We start from the raw sequence: 15,257 nt of genomic DNA on the forward strand, positions 1-15,257 counted from the left end.
TGCCCCTCCTGGTCAGGGTTGCCTCACGCAGTTGCCTAGTCTGTGCACTACCCAAATGCTGTCGCTGGCACTGGGGCTGGAGTCCAACCTGCCTCCACTGAGCCAGGCACACTGGCATGTGAGCTGTGCCCACAAGGGCCATGATTTCTACTCTTCCCAAAAGCACCACACGGGTAGTGATGGGTTTTGCGGAGCTCTGGCCACTTCCCATCACAGGGCCAGTATCAGCCTTTGCCAAGGACTGTCATCCAGCCCCAGGTCACCGGAGCCTGCCTGGTTTGTAAAATTATATCATATGGAGGACAACTTGGGAAATTTGAAAATCCATTTATTATTAGATGATATTGCTGCTGCTGCTGCTGCTGCTAAGTTGCTTCTGTCGTGTCTGACTCTGTGCGACCCCACAGATGGCAGCCCACCAGGCTGCCCCGTCCCTGGGATTCTCCAGGCAAGAACAATGGAGTGGGTTGCCATATTAGGAAATGCTTTTTAATTTCCTCAGGTCTTGGGTTATATAGAAGAATATCTATATTCTTAGCAGATGAATGTTGAGTTATTTGGGAGGGATATGTTGTGAAGTTTACAGCTTACTTTGAAATATTCCAGCCAAACTGTAGGGCTAGAGATAGAGAAAGGTAAAATACAAATGGGGAAAACACACACGGCCACGTGACAACAGTCGTTACATTTAATGGTAGATATATGCACTACGCTTCCCCAGGGGCTCAGTCGGTAAAGAATCCACCTGCACTGCAGGAGCCCCAGGCTAGATCCCTGAGTAAGGAAGATTCTGGGAGAAGGGAAAGGCTACCCACTCCAGTATTGCGGCCTGGAGAATTCCTTGGACTGTCTAGTCCATGGGGTTGCAAAGAGTGGGACACAGCTGAGCGACTGACACTTCTACTACTGTATGCATGTTCGTTAGACTAGTCTTGCATCTTTTATACTTGCTTGATAATTTTATAATAAATATGTAAATAATAATTTTTAAGAAGGGAATGGTGAGAAAGGGGCTCTCGAGTCATCTGAGTGCCTGTCATCCTCTCCTCAACGTGCTCTGCCGTCTTCACCTCCAGGAGGCACCCTCCTGGGCAGACTCCTGTTTCCTTTGGGGACATGGAGGGGGTCCTCCCAGGGTGACACGGTAGATCCACTCAGAACACTCACTAGCACTGACAGGACTGTCCCAGGGTAGGAGCAATGAGCAGCTCGTGCCCCCCACCCCCTCCTCCCGGGGTACTCTTTTGGGAATGAGAAACTCTCAAAAGGGATGTTCCTAGCTGTACTTTGCATAGTCAAAAAATGGAAATAGTCAAACTGTCCATTTACAGGGAGTTGGAGGCATAAATTTAACAGCCATGTCTCTGCACCTTGTGACATGAAAGTATGTTCAATAACATCCTGAGTGAAAAAGCAATTTGCAGAATATGTAATGCCTTTAAGAGAAAACAGTCCCTGTATATGTTCTGGAAGGTGGCCCACCGATGTATTCTCAGTGGTTATTTCTGGAGTGTGAGAGTAGGTGACGGAGAAGAAACTCACTTTCTACGTCAATTGCATTTGCATTTTTTGGAAACTGCTTACAGTTCTACACAGCACAGATCTCAGATCACTGACTACCTTCTGGACAGTGTAGTAATACCAATACCCACATAGGACTGCAGGGAGATCAAACCAGTCAGTCCTAAAGGGACTCAGCCTTGAATATTCATTTTGGAAGGACTGATGCTGACGTTCCATAACCCAATGGAGAAGAGCCAACTCACTGAAAAAGACCCTGATGCTGGGAAAGATTGAAGGCAGGAGGAGAAGGTGGTGACAGAGGATGAGATGGTTGGATGGCATCACTGACTCAGTGGACCAGAGTTTGGGCAAACTCTGAGAGATACTGAAGGACAGGGAAGCCTGGAGTGCTGCAGTCCAGTGGGTTGCAAAGAATCAAACATGACTGAGTAACTGAACAGTAACAGTACGTACCACATGCCAAGGATATTAGGCATACTAACTCAGTTAATCCACATACAATTTAACACACACATTACCATCTTCATCCTTCCTGGTTTACAGATGAGTGAGACACAGCTCTGTGAGGAACTTACCCAAGGCCACACAGTTAGTGGCAAAGCTGGGCTTTGAACCTGGGCAGTCCTTCTCGACCAGTGGTACCATGACAACTCTATCAGCACAGAGGCCGGTACGCAATGCTGTCCCCTTTCTTCCTCGGGGAGCTCTCAGAAGGGCTACTTGCCTGACCTGAGACTCCCAGAGCAACTGAGGAGCTGATTGGAGATGGTCCAGGTGGCAGCATGATCTGAAGTTGGGGAAGGTGCCCATCTTCTTCTAAGGAGGAGAAGGGACGGGCGCCGGAGGAATAAAGGAGACGCGCACGTGTTCAGGTGACACAGATACCGCCAAGACACCCAGGGCTAATCCTGCAAATCAAGGCCCAGCTGCTCACCGGACAGATGAGGAAACCGAGGCCTGGAGACAGGAAGTGCCCGAGTCTGGATGAGTCTGATCAGGGCCTTGCAGAGGAAACGGGAAGAACAAAGACCGCCCTTCGCCCCACAGGGCTTGCCCCACGTGGTCTTGCTCTCCACGGGCGGTGAGGATGTCTTGAAATCCTCTCTGCTTCCCGTGAGCAGCGAAAGGTGAGGCTGCCGGGGGCAGCCAGTCACAGCTGGGACCCGACCGCTCCAGCGCACCCCATCCTTGGCATCTCTGGGGCGGGGCCGGACAGAGGTGATGCCACGCTGGCCTGGAGCCACACCTTAGAATTCTGAGAATAAGCGGCAGCTCCGACACCCTGAGAACACACCCCGATGTTCGCAGTGGCAGGTCTGAGGCGTGAAATTGCGGGTAATTTTTATTTCCTTCTTTGTACTTTCCCACAGTTTCCAAATTTTTATTGGGTGAGCACACATCAGTGTTCTAACTAGAAAAAAATTACTGTTTTTTTTTTCCCCTCCAGGAGAAACCAAGGACATATCGCAGGGAGTAATTCATCCAGATGAAGGTGAAGTGTGACTCTTGTTGAACAAGCAGAGAGGCTGGGAGAGGGCGCAAGGGGGATGACCAATATCTGTTGGGTGCCTATTACGTGGCAAGCATAGGGCTAGGAACCCCTCATCCATTATCTCTTCAGTCCTCACACCGACCCCGGGAGTTCGGTGCCTTGATCCCCAATTTACAGATGGGGACGCCGGGAGTGAAAGCAGCTTTCCACTCACCATGCCGCTTCTCCAAGAGGTGGCAGAAGAATGCAGCTCCAAAACCAGTTTGGTGACTTCCCTGGCGATCCAGTGGTTAAGAATCCACCTTGTAATGCAAGGGACACGAGTTTGATCCCTGGTGTGGGAACTAACACCCCACATGCTTCAGACCAACTAAACCCCACAACGACTGAGCCTGCCTGCTCTGGAGCCCGAGTGCCACGACTAGGGAGTCTGTGTGCTACAACGACAGATCCTGCGTGACGCAGCTGAGACCCGACACATATTAAACAAACAAACAAGCGAACCAGTTTGCTTTAGAGTATCCATTATCCAGGGCTTCTTAGAGAAGAGTCACCAGTTTCTCACAACACAGCTGCCCTTCCAGCTATTGTTTGCCAGATGACAGAAGGTCATTTTTATGTTCTGTAGGCAATGTTTTATCTGGAAGTGTTAATGCCTAATGCAGATAAAGCTGCAGTGGATTCCATCGGCCATTTGGTTGCTGGTAGCCCAGAAAATCAGCACAATCCTTTTTGGAAGCAATAGGTGACAATAGAGCAAGACTCATAAACAAGTTAAGATCTTTTGACTCAGGAATTCCATTCCCAAGCATGTATTTCTAAGAACTACTTCAGCAGAAAAAAATAGAAATTGACATGCATAAAGATGTTTGTGTCGGTATTAACTACAATGGCAAATGACTTATAACACGACAAATGTGATTTTGTTGCTTAGTTGCAAAGTCGTGTCCAACTCTTTTTCGACCCCTTAGGCTGTCCATGGGATTTTCCAGGCAAGAATACTGGAGTGGGTTGCCACTCCCTTCTGCAGGGGATCTCCCCGACTCAAGGATCAAACACACCTCTCCTGCCACATTTCCTACACTGCAGGCGGGTTCTTTACAGCTGAGCCACCAGGGGAAGCCCCAATAATGTGATGGGAGATGCTTTAGAAAGTGACTTTTTATGATGAGTAGTTTTCCCATATGTGGTAGCCAGTCCCCAAGTTGCCCTCTGTGAGTCTCACCTCCTGGTAGTCACGGCCTGGTGAAGTTCCCTTCTTGATGCTGACTAGAACTGACTTAGTAACCAGTAGGGTTGGGTGGAAGTGACCATGTGTGACTTCTAAGGAGAGGTCCTGGAAGATGTTGCAGCTTCTGCCTTGGTCTCTTGATCATTCACTCTGGGGGAGGCCAGCCACCACATTGTAAAGAAACCCAAGCCATGAAGAGGGCCTGGGGCCTCCGGCCAAGAGCCAGGTGAGTGCACCACTTTGGGAATGGATGGCCAGCCCCAGTCAAGCCTTCAGATGACTGCAGCCCTATCTGACATCTCAAGGGCAAACTCATGACAGGCCCCGAGCCAGAATTGCCCAGCTAAGCTGCTCTTGACATTCTTAACAGATAGAAACTATGACAGACAATAAACGCCACTGTTTAAAGTCACCAGGATTTGGGTCATTTGTTTGAGAGCAACAGACATGATGGATTTCATACAGCAGTGAAAGTAAACAGTGATTAAACTTCTGTCATTCACACAATAGCCGTAGTTTCACAAACATGATGAATTTCACAAACACAGTGTTAAGCCAAAGAAGCCAGATACCAAAGAGGACATTCTCTGTGATTTTATTGGCACAAAGATCCTAAACACGCAAAGTTAATCTTTGCTGTCTGCATAGTGGTTCTTTTCTGGGAGGGGAAGCGTGGTCACCACCGGGACCAGTTAGCAGGGGGCCTCCAAGTGCTGATAACGCTTCACTTCTTGGGCTAGGGGCCATGTAGTTTAGACAAGATCGGCCATGTTCAGGGTGGTATGGCCATAGATTGGGGGCTGTATAGTTTAGATCATGGGTATGCTTCTTTTGTAAAAACGCATCAAGCTGTACATTTATGATGCATGCTGTAGTCTGTATGCACACTATATTTCAACATGAAATATCTCTAAATGATCACTGTATGGATACTGTTTGAAATCTAGAGACCGAAAATGAGGTTCTGGGCCATGAAAAGGGAAGAACTTCAGGAGAGCCTGTACAATGATTTGCAGTCCTGTAAGACACACATATAGAAGGCAAGATGGAAAAAAGATGAAATGTTTGTGTTGCGAGGCAGGGGTTCTAGGCAACTTAAAAATCTTTTAAGTATTTCATTTAGGAACATATTAGACTGTCTTGTCATAGAGAATGAATAAAGGGCCGAGAGGTATAATACATTTTCACAGGAGGTCTAACTAGAAACTAAAACACAATCCTGTAAAGAGTAAGCTTTTTATTCACCCACAATTTGACCACCCAGAATAACGCCTTCCCAGAGATTTCACCAGTTGTTCAAGCGCGGTTTCTCTAGCAGAATCAGTTATTGAAACTGCCGTCCTCACTAAGCAGAAAAGTGGGCGCCCGCGCTCAACGTTTACCGTCCGGCTGTTCGTGGAGAGAAGCTCGGCCAGGTGGACAGGAGGTGTCGGCGACACGGTGGGCAAACAGAGCAGCAGGTGTTGATTTGCTGTGAAGTAAGGAAATTTGCGGGCCTGGAGGGACCCTTCCAGTGCTGACAGTAACAGCATCAGAAGTATCACCTTCAAATCCCCAAACAGCTGCAGGCTCAGAAGACAGAGGAGAAAATTCTCCAATTTCACTGAGCTATAAATTTTGGATTTCCCATACCAGCTTTCCAGAACAGGTTCCACATTGTTCTCAGTAGAAAGCACACATTACAGTATTCGGTAGCATCCTGAAGACACAGACTCTGGCACACTCCTGTATGCTCTCTCCCAGCTCAAAAACGGTCAGTGGATTCCCCCTCCTAACCCCCAGCACAACCTTAAAAAATGTCCCTGATCTGGCCCAGCACGGTAAAAAGTAACAAATCCAACCCAGGCACCCCACACTGTGTCACCTCCGGCCACCTGGCCAAGGGCCCACTGTATCTATCACCTGGGAACTCCCTTCACCAAATGATCTTTACATGGGGAAGGGCTTTATAAGCTTCAAAGCTGTGGAAGAAACCACAGAGGAAATGCTTGACAGTCCCACGCTACATAAAAACAAGAAATTCCGGTGCGATTAAGAAAATCAAGCAAAATTAAAAGACAAACAACTGGGGGAAAATGTTAGCAACAAATACCACGGACAGATGGTGAGGACCCTTACTTTATAAAGAACCCACATAAATCAGTTTTGAAGATACATATACAAAGATGCTCACGGATAAAAGGGCAAGTGGCTTAATAAAAAGCAAATATAAGAGGGTAACAAACACTTGGAGGCAGAAAGAATGCTCAGTCTCTCTAAAGGTCAAAGAAATGCAAATAGCAATAAGATAGATTAACTTATCAAAGACACTGCTCCCTGCTAACTGAAGCACAGAGGGATAGCATTCGAGTAGGCACTGGGGCGTATAAATTCATGAGCTATTTCTGGCAAGCCGCTCGGTGATCTTTATCAAAAGCCTGAAAAATGTTCCTACTTTGTTCACATTTTTTTTTTTTTTACTGTTTCTTTAGAAACTTTTCAGCAAATAATTTGGTGATATTTATCAATCTTCTTGAGATGTTTGTACTTTTGACTCATATTTCTGATTATTTTCTCCGAAATCTAAAAGTTGACATGCGGCTGAAGATGGATGTACGTAGAGATGTCTGCTGCAATGTGAACAGGCTATAACGAAAAGCTGGAAAGAACCTAAGTGACCTACAGCTGGGGAGCGGGTGAGGCAATTACCGTACGTCCATGTGACTAAAAGCACTGGGTAAAAAAACCTTATAATAGCCAAGGGTTCCAAACGATGTGGGGAAATGCTTATGAGGTAATAGGTTTGCAGTGGGAAGTAAGCGCTCAATTTCTTAAAGAAAAAAATTTTTAGCCAATAGAAGGGAAAACACACCACACATGGATTGTCTCTGGCTGGGGAGCTTAGGGGAAGTTTGTATATGTGCTTCTTTACCGTTTTCCGTGCTTTCCAAAATGTTTTCAGTGTGCAGAATTACTTTGATAATCACTTAAGTAGTTAAAATTAAAAAAAAAAAATTATTCTCCTTGATACAGTCGATTTTTCTAGTGAAAAGCAATTGTTCCCTTTATGAATTGACTCATAGGTTCAACAAATATTCATGAGCAAATGAGTGAACAATGCTTTTAAGACTCTTGTGAATTATTTCTCACTTTCTGCTTTTATTGCCTAGTTATTTGTGTATCTGTCTTTCTCCCTCGTGACCCTGGAAGGTCTCAGAAGGCAGAAATCATGTGTCTCCATTTATTCACATCCAGCCAGTGCCTTGAACCCAGGAGGAGCTCCAAATGTTATTTTTAAATGAATGGAGCATATCATACAGTTAAGTGTTTTTCATATGAGATAAAGATTCAGGATGCCAAAGACTATCTTAAACCCAAGCCTCCTGAAGTAGAACTCCCTGAAAGCCAAGAACAAGGAGATGAAAAAGGGATTCTAGTGGCAACTCTGCCCCAACCCGGAAGCCATCAGGTGTTTATGCCAAAGCTGCTGTCTGGTCCTGAAAGCACTGTCCTAGGTGCCCTCACGTTGCAGGTAACTACCTACGGGACCCTGGGCAAGTCACTCATCCTTAGTTCACTCATGGGTGAACCAAAGGTGCTGGAGTACTTCCAGCTTGCTGTCACTAGGATTTCTAAAAAGCATCTGATAGTGAAAGTTGGTTTGGAATACCAAGGTGAAAGGGAACTTCAGAACATGGCAGAATTTTTCTTAAAAAAAAAAAAAAAGCAAAGCACCCTCTATTGATAAAGCAAATCAATAATGTGCACCTGTGAGCTGGGCTCCACTTCATTGACGTTTTTGTCTTTATCGTCAATCTTAATAATTAAATTAGGCAACCTTAAGGTTCTGGCAAGGACCCTGGGATTCCTGGAGCATCTGTAGAGATAAGCAACAATTCCTCTTGCAGTCAGTGACTTCAGAGAATGAGATGACTCACTGAAATGTCAGTGTTTCCAGTGAGGGCAGAGAATGGAGAGCATCCTGGGCTTTTCTTCTCTTGCCCTTCCTCGGTCCAGAATTCTCCCATTCATCCGCAGCAGGGTGGTTTCGCTGGTTTACAGTGACCTCTGCAGACAGCAGGGTGTTGCATGTCTGTCTCTGAGCCGAAGAGCTGGGGAGGCCCCTCCGGCTCTCCCCGGACTTCCAGAGTCCCTTCTTATCAACCAGGACTCTCTCGATCACACAGAAATGGAGCGCCGGCCCTGAAGCTTGGTTCTTGGTATTAGAGCCCTGAGCTCCGCTTGCTTTGTCCACACCTGCATGCACTTCAGAGACTGGAGCTGGGCATGGTGTAGCCAGGAACTCCCAAACTCGCCACGAGGAAAGTCCAGTGGGAGGCTCAGGGCTGCTCCACCACAGTGCCACGGAATCAGTCTTCTGGTGTCCCCAACTGGAGCTCCTTCCAGCACTGGAGAGGTGACAGCCCAGAACCCAGGGCTCTGGAGCCAGATGGCCTCCATCCGCTCTTTACTGCATGAGCTTGGGCCAATTACTGAAACTCTGGATGCTCAATGTTCCTTATCTTTAAAATGGGGTTAATACTCCAAGAGACTGTTGACTAGCTGAAAAGATGAAACAGTTACTTATATTAAAAATATATTTATACCTATACGTATATAAAGTCGGGTAATTGGCAGGGGCTTCCCTGTTGGCTCAGAAGGGGAAGAGTCCGCCTGCAATGCGGGAGACCTAGGTTCGATCCCTGGGTTGGGAAGATCCCCTGGAGGAGGGAATGACTACCCACTTCAGTATTCTTGCCTAGAGAATTCCAAGGACAGAGGAGCCCAGTGGGCTACAAGTCCATGGGCTCACCAAGAGTTGGGCACATGGTGTTTAAGGAAAAGCATTTATTCTTCTTTGAGGAAATCGGAGAACGAAGAAACACTGGAAGGAACGGAAGCAGGTCCATTTCTTATAAGAAATGAGATCAGAAATGGGTGCCTGGCTTTTTCTTCCCACCTCCGCCCCCCGCCCCCAATGGCCGTCCCAAAGGCACCTCGCCTCCCTTGAGGACAGTCCCCGCTCCGAGGCCGTCTCGCAGGCGGGGGCCCTCCTCCCGGGGGTCAGGGTCAAGTTCAGCGCGCCGAGCCGCCTCGCGGAGGCACGCGGGCGGGGCACCTTGCGGGAGCTGGACCCAGGAGTAGGGGGCCCGCCCCCGGCGCGAGGGCGAAGCTGGGAGGAGGCCCGGGCCTTAACGTCGGCTGCATCCCGGCCCCCGCGTCCCAACTGCCCCCAAACCTGCCAAGAGTTTCGCTTCCGAGGCGCTTCCTCCAGCCGCCGCGGGCCCAGCGCGTGCAGAAGTGCGCAAAGAGCTGCAAGAAGCGGCTCCGCGGGCGGCCCCGGGCCGGGGGGCAGGGGGGCAAACCAGAGCCCCCCGGCGACCTGACCTCAAAGCAGGGTCCCGCACCCCCCGGCCCTCCTCCCCGAAAAGGGTGCGAGCAGGGCCCGCGGGGCCCGCGGCGGGCGGCGGGGGCGGAGATGAGCGGCGGCGCGGGGCACGTCGGTTCGCCACAGGAAGGAGGGAAGAGGCCGGAGGCGCCTTCACAGGGCGGCAGCCCTGACAGATCTGATAAAAGAGGAAGGAAGCCCTCGACGCGGCTGAGCCGAGCTGCCGGCTCCCCAAACCGACAAGGTCCTGCAGCTGTCACGGCCCCTGCGGGCGCGCGGCGGCCCGGCCGAAAGGCCGGGGAGCCTGCGCCCCCTGCCGGTCGTTCGGAGCGACGGGCCCGGAGAGCCGGCCGGGCTGCGGGGACCAGGGCGCGGCCACCGCCTCCTCCGCAGTTCAGTTCACAGCTCAGTTCAGTCGCTCAGTCGTGTCTGATCTTTGCGACCCCACGGACTGCAGCACGCCAGGCCTCCTTGTCAATCGCCAGCTCCCGGAGTTCACCCAAACTCATGTCTATGGAGTTGGTGATGCCATTCAACCATCTCATCCTCTGTCGTCTCTTTCTACTCCCGCCTCCAGTCTTAGATGGTAAAGGCCCTGGGTGGGGAAGTCCCCGGGGCGGGGGGTGGGGGGAGGCGGCGGATACGGGGCTTGCCTGGGCCTGGATCCTCTGTCTTCGGCTCCCTGCCAGACAACGCAGAGAAAGAATCCCAGGGCCAGGTTTGCTCCTGCTGGGCTCTGCTTACCTAGTAGCATTTAGTCGCTCAGTCGTGTCCAGCTCTTTGCGACCCCACGGGCTGAAGCCCGCCAGGCTTCTCTATCCGTGGGGATTCTCCATGCAGAAATACTAGACTGGACTGCCATTCCCTTCTCCAGAGGATCTTCCTGACCCAGGGATGGAACCCGAGTCTCCTGCGTTGCAGGCAGATTGCTTCCCCGTTTGAGCGACCGGGAAGACCCTGGCAACCCATTACCTTGGCAGTCCAGGGGTCGGGGCCAAGCCCACCCTACTGAGAAAAATACAGAAGCACTTCTAAGACTGCAGAGCACCGCTCCGGGGCTCTGATTTTCTGTCGCTTCCTAGCTGTGTGACCTTGAGCAAGTTCCCTGTGCTTCAGTTTCCTCATTCATAAAATGGGAATCATAGTCTCCACCGCACAAGGTTGCAGGGAAGACCGAGTTAATATATGTAAAAGTGCTTAGAACAGCTTCCTGACTTAGTGCACATATGTCTGTTAAATTGTTTAAATTTCACTGTAGGGTGAAGGCTTGTTGAACTTGCTGTAACTGGTTCCTTATTCTGGGGGTTTTCTTGCTGTCTCTATATAAAATTTTATATTTTTGGCCGTGCTGGATCCTCCTTGCTGCTCAGGCTTTCTCCAGTTGTGGAGAAGGGGGGCTACTCTCTAGTTGTGGTGGAAGGGTTTCTCATTGCCCTGACTTGTCTTGTTGTGGAGCACAGGCTCTGGGAGGAGGGTGGTGGGCAAGCTTCAAGAGTTGCGGTTCCTGGGCTCTAGAGCACAGACTCACTAGTTGTGGCGCAGGGGCTTAGTTGCTCAGCTGCAGGGGGGAAAATAAATAAATCAATCTTCCCCCAGCAGGGGTCGAACCTGTGTCTCTCGCAGTGACAGACTTTACCACGGAGCCCCCAGGGAAGCCCTCTTGCTGTCTTTCAACCAAGCCAATTTTTGTTTGGTTCCACTGCAGTGGGAGAACTTACTTTGTATGATGCCACTCCTTTGAAATGTGTGGAGGCTTGCTTTCTGGGCCAGCATATGGACTGCCCTGCTAAAACCTCTGTGTGCACCTGAAAAGAATGCGCATTCTGCAGCTGTCAGATGTAATGTTCCAATGTCAGTGAAGTCAAATTAGTTAATTGAGTTATTCCTGAGTATGTGGGCGTGTGTGTGTGTGGTTCATTTCCTGCTTGTTCTGTTAGTGGGAGAGCTGTTAAAAATCTCCTTATGATGGTGAATTTGTGTATTCCTCCTTTCAGCTTCACTAACTTTTGCTGTATGTATCCAAGGCTGTGTTATTAGATGAGTATAAATCTAGGAGTCTTGTATCTTCCTAGTGAGTAAAACTTTCATAATTATAAAAGGGCATTGCAATGGCAACCCACTCCAGTCCTCTTGCTTGGAAAAGCCCATGGACGGAGGAGTCTGGTAGGCTGAAGTCCATGGGGTCGCTAAGGGTTGGGACATGACTGAGCGACTTCACTTTCACTTTTCACTGTCATGCATTGGAGAAGGAAATGGCAACTCACTCCAGCGTTCTTGCCTGGAGAATCCCAGGGACGGCGGAGCCTGGTGGGCTGCCGTCTATGGAGTTGCACAGAGTCGGACGCGACTGAAGCGACTTAGCAGCAGCTTAGCAGCAGCATACATATTGTAAAATGTCCTTCTTTGTCTCTGGTAAATACTTCTTGCCTCAAAGCCTGCTTTTTATAATGGTTACACCCAATTAAAATAAATAAAAAAATATAATATAATGGTTACATCCACTTTCCTGTTTGCTGTGTCAATGAAATAACTGTTACATCTGTGAATTTCAAACTTTCTGTGTCCTTATAAAGTTTGTTTCTTGTAAATGTCATATATTGGGTTTTGATTCAACAGTTTCATACTCCCTTTTAGTTGGATTATTTACCCCACTTATATTGACTATAACTAACGGTATAGACTTTATAGCTAACCTTTTGCTGTTTTTCCAATTAGTCCTACCCTTTGTTCCTTCGGTCCTTTTTCCTTTTGCAGTTACTGGATTTTTTAAAAAATTCCATTTTCCTCTTGCCTCTTAGATAAATGTATTAATGCACTCTTGAAGCTTAGATTTTCAAGCTATTTTTAGTTATCCTAATAATACCTAATCTTCTCGAGATTACAGTATTTATGATTACAGGTTTTGTTAAATTAGCAATTTTACTACTTGCCAAGTACAAACAACCCTTTCTTCCACCCTTCCACACTATTATACATGTATAATATATAACCGCTGTTATATATTCCATATTACATATTTTTAACAATATATGTCTTCAAGACATTACTGCGGTTTAAAAGTCTATATTCTTTCATATTTGCCTATATATTTACTCTGTTCATTGCTCTTCATCCTTCCTTCCGGTTCTATACTACCACCTGGGGGCGTTTTCCTTTAGGCTGAAGTACTTCCTTAAGTATTTTTATAGCACATGTCTGATGGTGCTTAATTCTCTCAACTTTTGTCTGTCTGAAAATTCCTTTAGTTTGCTTTTGAGAATATTTTTACTAAGTTGGCAATTCTAAGTCGGCAGACCTTTCTCAGGAGTTTTAAGATTCTGGCTTCGAAAGTTTCTTCTGAAAAGTTAACCACTGCTCCTTCAAAGGTTACATATTTCTCTCTGGCCGTCTTTAGAGTTTTCTCTTTGGTTTCCAGCATAAGGTATTCTTAAAAGTGTGCCTTTTGGTTTTGCTTTTACTCCATAACGAATTTGCTGAGTTTTATGAATCTGTAGTTTAAAGTTTGTCAACAGTTTGGGAAAATTCTCAGCTATTATTTCATCAAATATTGATTCTGCCCCATTCCCTTTTATGTCTGGGACCTCACTCACACGTATGTTTAGGCTGTGTTCACCGTGTTTCTTGTGCGCTTGGTTTTTTGCTTAGTTTCTACATTCTTTTACTCTTTGCTTCCGTTTGAATCTTTCTATTGGCCTATCTTCAAGCACTAATCCGAGCTCCTGCTGCGTGCGCTCTGCTGTTAAACCCACATAGTGAGTTCTTAATTTCAGATTTGAACTGTTCTTGCAATATTCTTTTCAAATAGCTTTACTGAGGTTTCACTTACAAACGGTAGAATTCACCCATTTTAGGCAAACAAAATTAATTTTTTTTAGTAAATTTATTAAGTTGGGCAGCCATTAGCACAATTCCCCCCTCTTTCTTCTTTAAGAATATATTCTGGATGACATCTAAATTGAAATTTAAGTCAAATACAAAGGAAAAAGACATCACTAGCTTTGCCAATCAACCTGTCTATACACTGTTTATCCAAAACTTTTAAGCAGGCAGAATGGCCCCCTTGTAACTTTTAAAAATAGAGATATAATTCATATATCATAAAGTTTACCTTCTAAAGTATACAACTCAGTGGGTTTTAGTATATTCACAAAGTTGTGCAGTCATCACTATTAGCTAATTCCAAAACATTCATTTTCATCACTCCAAAAAGAAACCTTTACTCACTAGCAGTTACTTCCCATCCTGTCCTTCCCCAGCTCTTAGCAACCATTAATTTACTGTCTCTATAGATTTGTCTATGCTGGCCATTTCATATAAATGGAACCATATAATATGTAGCCTTTTTGTGTCTGGCTTCTTTCACTGAGCACGTTTTCAAGGTTCACATTGTAGGTTGTATCAGTATTTTTTTAATGGCCAAATGGTATTCCATTATATGGACATTTTATCCAGTCACTGGTTGATGGCTATTTGCTTCCATTTGAGGCTACTATGAAAAACCAGGCCATGAGCATCATTTCTCCTGGTTATAAACCTAGGGGTGGAGTTGCTGGGTAAGTATTACTAGTTCTATGCTTAGCTTTTTGAGGATCTGCCAAAGTGGCTGTACCAGCAATGTATGCATGCGTTCTAATTTATCCACATCACTGCAAACACTGGTTGTCTGTCTTCTTGATTATAGCCATCTTAAAGGGTGTTTTTTATGGTTTGTTATTTACATTTCCCCAGAAAAACATCTATTTCTGCTTTATTGACTATGCCAAAGCCTTCAACTGTGTGGATCACAATAAACTGTGGACAATTCTGAAAGAGATGGGGATACCAGACCACCTGACCTGCCTCTTGAGAAATCTATATGCAGGTCAGGAAGCAACAGTTAGAACTGGACATGGAACAACGGACTGATTCAAACAGGAAAAGGAGTACGTCAAGACTGTATATTGTCACCCTGTTTATTTAACTTATATGCAGAGTACATCATGAGAAATACTGGACTGGAAGAAACACAAGCTGGAATCAAGATTGCTGGGAGAAATATCAATAAACTCAGATATGCAGATGACACCACACTTATGGCAGAAAGTGAAGAGGAACTAAAAAGCCTCTTGATGAAAGTGAAAGAGGAGTGAAAAAGTTGGCTTAAAGCTCAACATTCAGAAAACAAAGATCATGGCATCTGGTCCCATCACTTCATGGCAAATAGATGGGGAAACAGTGGAAACAGTGTCAGACTTTATTTTGGGGGGCTCCAAAATCACTGCAGATGGTGACTGCAGCCATGAAATTAAAAGACGCTTACTCCTTGGAAGAAAAGTTATGACCAACCTAGATAGTATATTGAAAAGCAGAGACATTACTTTGCCGACTAAGGTCCATCTAGTCAAGGCTATGGTTTTTCCAGTAGTCATGTATGGATGTGAGAGTTGGACTGTGAAGGCTGAGCGCCGAAGAATTGATGCTTTTGAACTGTGGTGTTGGAGAAGACTCTTGAGTCCCTTGGACTGCAAGGAGATCCAACCAGTCCATTGTGAAGGAGATCAGCCCTGGGATTTCTTTGGAAGGAATGATGCTAAAGCTGAAACTCCAGTACTTTGGCCACTTCATGTGAAGAGTTGACTCACTGGAAAAGACCCTGATGCTGG

Source organism: Capricornis sumatraensis, chromosome 3 (genome assembly GCF_032405125.1).
Source record: "Capricornis sumatraensis isolate serow.1 chromosome 3, serow.2, whole genome shotgun sequence".
Lineage (NCBI taxonomy): Eukaryota > Metazoa > Chordata > Mammalia > Artiodactyla > Bovidae > Capricornis > Capricornis sumatraensis.